Here is a 5,469-nt window from a genome sequence, read left to right as displayed (position 1 = left end):
GTATTTATTTATATTAACTACATAGACAAATGATAGCATTTTGGATTGTTGAATAATAAAAATGCTTTTTTTTGAGACACAATGTCACTTTGTCACCCTCAGTAGAGTGCTGTAGTGTCATAGCTCACAGCAACCTCAAACTCTTGGGCTGAAGCGATTCTCTTGTCTCAGCTTCCCCAGAAGTTAGGACTACAGGTGCCCAGCACAACACCAGGCTATTTTTAGAGACGAAGTCTCACTCTGGCTCAGGCTTGTCTCAAATTAAGGAGCTCAGGTGGTCCACCCGTCTTGGCCTCCCAGAGTGCTAGGATTAAGGGGGCGTGAAAAACACATTATGAGAGTAAATTTTACCTGTTCCTTTTTATTTAGTGTGCTTTCTACAAAGTTGAAAATCCCATCTGTCTCAGAATTGTATTTGTGCAAGGAAAACGACCTGAGTACACCAGAGGCAGCAAAAAGCATACAACAAAACACATGCAAAGTACTCCTGTATTAACATTTATTATAAAGCTCAAAAGAAAAAAACATGGGCGGCGGCCACAATTCAGTAGGTAGGGGACCAGCCACATACACCGAGTGGGGCGGGTTTCGAGGCTCGGCCTCAGGCCCAGTAACAATCTGAAGAGGCAAAAGAGCCGGGTGTACGCTTGTAAAGTTCTGGCTACTTGGAAAGTTGAACAAGAGAATATAGTTCAAGCCCCAAATTTAAAGATTATCGCCAACTGTTCCAGCGCGACAATTCAAATTGCACTTCGAAAGTAAGATAAACATACAAACTATGCTACGGAAAAGCAAGTAAAACAGTTTACTTATTGTCATGATAAACCATGTATAGTACTTGAATAGCTTTTATTTCTAACCATCATGTAGCCTCGCTAAAGCAAGGCCTCAAAAAATTAGTTTATGACTCAGAGTTGTTCCTCTCCACGGAAATCTTTAGTAAAAGGCGAAAGATTTATGCGATCTGAAGAGAAACCAGAGTATGTCAGTACGTCCTTTCATTCATTCCTCGGGTAACAGCAACTCCCTGTACACTGATGGTGCCTAATCATCCCAAGAGTTCCTGCCTCAGAAGTTTATACAAAAAATGCTGCAAACAAAAGTTCTCATCATTATAAAAAGCGAACAATACATAATTTGTTTTTCCATAAAAATAGTTGTACTGTCTGCAGTGTGTTATGGGTATGCAAATTAACCTGAATAATCGTCCTTTGGACTCCGGAAATACCTCGTATTCACTGTGCTCCTAGGGCCACCGTTAGGGGGCGAGGTGGAGGCCTTGCTGCCTGGGATTTAAACCTAGGCCTGGTTATCCCGAGGCATCCTGATTTTATCTGTTTGTACGTTGAGATTTTAAGTATAATTTTTTTTTTTTTTTTTGAGACAGAGTCTCAAGCTGTTGCCCTGGGTAGAGTCATGGCATCACAGCTCATAACAACTTCCAACTCTTGGGCTTAAGTGATTCTCTTGCCTCAGCCTCCCAAGTAGCTGGGACTAGAGGCACCCCCCACAATGCCTGACTATTTTTTTGGTTGTAGTAGTCGTTGTTTGGCAGGCCCGGGCTGGATTCGAACCCACCAACTCTCGTGTATGTGGTTAGCGCCCTGGCCGCTGAGGTACAGGCGCCACTCTTAAATAAAAGAGTTTTAAGAGAACTCTTAAGAGTATTAAGAGAAACTCTTAAATAAAAGAGTTTTCTAATAGTTGGGGCAGTAAATGGCAAAGTAACGGTTAATACAAATTCCGGATAGTGGCACCGTGGAATGAGGGGTGTAACTGGGGGAAAGGGCCCATAGAGGGCTTCAAAAGCCTTGGCAATACCTTTAAACTGGAAGGGACATATCAGGGTTCTATTTTATTACTTTGAATTATGCAAACAGAATATTTGTTGTGTGAGAAATATACTTAAATTCTTTATTTTTAGCTAATTTATTTTTAATTTATTATTTTTTCGAGACAGAGCTTCCTTCAATTGCCCAGGCTAGAGTGCCACCGCCTCAGCCTTAGCTTACAGCAACCTCAAACTTCTGGGTTCAAGTAATTCTGCCTCAGCCTTCCAATTAGCTAGGACTACAGGCACATCACATGACCTGGATAATTTTTCTGTTTTTACTAGAGATTGGGTCTCACTTTCCTGAGGCTGGTCTCAATCTTCTGAGGTCACCTTAGAAGTGATCCACCTGCTCTGGGCCTCCCAGAATGCTAGGATTATAGGCATGAACCACCCCACCCAGCCAGGATCCAAAATAATTTCATACCCTGCCAAAATTTCCTTGTGCTGTTGTACTTCCTTCCACCTATAATTTTTTACAAGTATGGATCTGTCCTCCAACACTAGTTTTACCTTTTTTTTTTGAGACAGAGTCTCATTAAATCGCCCTGGGCAGAGTGCCGTGGTCACATCTCACCGCAACCTCCAACTCTTGGGCTTAGGCAATTCTCTTGCCTTAGCATCCTAAGTAGCTGGGACTACAGGCACCTGCCACAAAGCCTGGCTTTTTTTTTTTTTTTGGTTGCAGCTGTCACTGTTGTTTAGCAGGCCCAGGCCAGGCTCGAACCCACCAGCCTTGGTGTATGTGGCTGGCACACTACCCACAAAACTGCAGGTAGTAGCCTAGTTTTGCCTTATTTTAAAGAGACTTGATCTCACTGTGGTGTGAAGCTGGCCTGGAACTCCTAAGCTTGGTCTCTTGAGTAGCTGAGACTACACAGGTGTGCACCACCACACACGGCTTAGATTCTGTCTTGAAATGGGAGGCAACTGCAGCTGCAGATCTCAAGCTATAGTACGTGAGAAGCAATTCAACTTCTCATTATGTCATGACTTCTCTGCTGCTTGGGAGCACATCCAGCATCACTAGTGGCACTTCATGTGGGTCCCATGGTATTATTCAGGGTTTGTGGTATTGCACTAAACAAGAAGAAAAATGTGTGAGAACCATAAGAGATCACTTTTTACCATGATATGTAATTTACTGGAGAGAGAAGAACTGCTTACAGGGAAATGATTAGCATCACATGGCATTTTAAGTGGATACTTGCAACACTTGAGCTCACAGAAATAGCAATAGGAGGCATCTATGAATTATTACAGTGGTACTATATAGTTAATTTTATGCAGTCATGATTTAATACTACATCTTTGTTTGTTTACATTTTTTCTTAACCACAAATGATACCATGTAGAGTGTGTCCCTGTATCAGTTTTGATAAATTAACTTTTTATATTAGACTGTATACATTTTATGGTAGTAAATAACAGACTAATATATACAGGGTTCATATGCAATTAAAGATAGACAACTATTTTAAATTGCACATGAACTTTATGGACACCCTATATTTTATGCATTCATGACATATCTAACTTTTTCTTCTTCTTTTTTCATATTTCTACACTTTGTGGTTTGTGACTTTTTTCAAATTGTTGCAAATCTACCCCAAATTTCCCAATATTATTTGTTGAAAAACATCCACCTGGCAGAGTGCGGTGACTCAAACCTGTAATCCCAGGGTGACTCAAACCTGTAATCCCAGAACTCTGGGAGGCCAAGGCAGGTGGTTGCCTGAGCAAGAGCAAGAACTCATCTCTAAAAATAGCTGGGTGTTGGGGTGGGCACCTACAGTCCCAGCTACTCAGGAGGCTGAGGCAAGAGAATTGCTCAAGCCCAAGAGTTGGAGGTTGTTGTGACCTGTGATGCCACAGCACTCTACTGAGGGAAACAAAGTGAGACTCTTTCTCAAAGAAAAAAAAGGAAAAAGAAAAATCTACCTATAAGTGGATTCATGCAGTTCAAGCCCATGTTGTTCAAGAATAATCAACTATAAATGCAATGATAATATTAAATTAAATAATCCAGACTTGGCACCCATAGCTCAGTGAGTAGGGCACCGGCCACATACACTGAGGTTGGCAGGTTCAAACCCGGCCCAGGCCTGCTAAACAATAATGACAACTGCAACCAAAAAATAGCTGGGCATTGTGGCAGGTGCCTGTGGTCCTAGCTGCTTCAGAGGCTGAGGCAGGAGAATTGCTTAAGCCCAAGAGTTTGAGGTTACTGTGAGCTGTGATGCCATGGCACTCTCTGAGAGTGACATGATGAGACTCTGTCTCAAAAAAAAAAAAATTAATCCAATCAAAATGCAGAGATTGTTGGGTTTTTCTTTATTTTTTATTTTACTTTTTTATTTGGTTGTGTTTATTTTTATTTTGGTGGAGATGCTGGGGATTAAACCCAGGGCCCCATGCAGGATTTTATTTAAAAATAAAAACAGGCCCAACATGGTGGGAGGCTGAGGCAGGAGGATTGCTTGAGGTCAGAAATTTGAAGTTGCAGTGACCTATGATGTTACTCTAGCCCAGATGACAGAGAGATACCCTGTTTCAAAAAATAAATTAATAAAACCAAAAATAAAACAAGTTCGGTCCACACCCAGCTGTTTGGGAGGCCAAGGGGGGAGGATCACTGAAGGCCAGGAATCCAGAAACAGACTGAACAGCAAACATAGTGATACCCCATCTCTACAAAAAAAAAATTAGCTTGCCATACCGGCACAAACCTGTAGTATTAGCTACTTGGGAGGCTGAGGATTGGAGATTGCTTGAGCCCAGGAGTGAGCTATGATTGCACAACTGTATTCCAGGCTGAGCAATAGAGCAAGACTCGGTCTCAAAAACAAAAAATAAATTACTAAAAAAGAATTGAAAAGTACAAAGTTATGATTTAATAAAAAAAAAGATATATCTTTTGAAAAGATATATCATGCAAAAGCAACTATAGAAAGCTGGAACAGCTATGTGAATATTAGGCAAAGTAGTCCTTAAAACAGGGCAGGTGTGGTGGCTAACACCTGTAATCCTAACACTCTGGGAGGCTGAGGCAGGAAGAATGCTTGATCATTCAGAGGTTCGAGACCAACCGAAGCAAGAGTGAGACCTGTTCTCTACAAAAAATAGAACAATTAGCTGGGTATGGTGGCGGGCACCTCTAGTCCCAGATACTTGGGAGGCTAAGGTAGGAGAATCACTTGAACCTAGGAATTTGAGGTTGCTGTGACCTAGGCTGATGACACAGCACTCTAGCCCTGGTGAGTAAGACTGTGTCTCCATACCAAAACCCAAACTAAAAATACACAAACACAAAAAATGTTACTAGAGATAAAGAGGGGCATTTTATAATTTTTTTTTCTTTTTGAGATGGTCTTGCTCAGTCACCCTGAGTAGAATGCCATGGGTTCACAGCTCACAGCAACCTCATACTCTGGAACTCAGATCTCTGAGAATCCACTTGCCTTAGCCTCCCAAGTAGCTGGGACTATAGGCACCCACCATATCACCTGGCTAGTTTTTCTATTTTTAGTAGAGACAGGGTCTCACTTTTGCTCAGGCTGATCTCCAACTCCTAAGCTCAGTTGATCCACCTGCCGTGGCCTCCTAGACATGTGTCCTCAAACTTTTTTTTTTTTTTT

The 5,469-nt window shown here is 41.7% G+C and overlaps 1 non-coding gene across 1 annotated transcript; it reads right to left on the bottom strand.

Annotated features, from left to right (window-relative positions):
• Positions 1-868: 868 nt before the first annotated feature.
• LOC111723464 lies at positions 869-984 on the bottom strand. Its single transcript, XR_002771991.1, has one exon. It is a non-coding gene; the product is annotated as a U5 spliceosomal RNA (small nuclear RNA).
• Positions 985-5,469: the final 4,485 nt, after the last annotated feature.

The sequence above is a fragment of the Otolemur garnettii genome, unplaced genomic scaffold, assembly GCF_000181295.1.
Source record: "Otolemur garnettii isolate 467f Iridium unplaced genomic scaffold, OtoGar3 scaffold00011, whole genome shotgun sequence".
Classification (NCBI taxonomy): Eukaryota; Metazoa; Chordata; class Mammalia; order Primates; family Galagidae; genus Otolemur; species Otolemur garnettii.
This window is presented reverse-complemented; position numbering and strand designations above follow the sequence as displayed.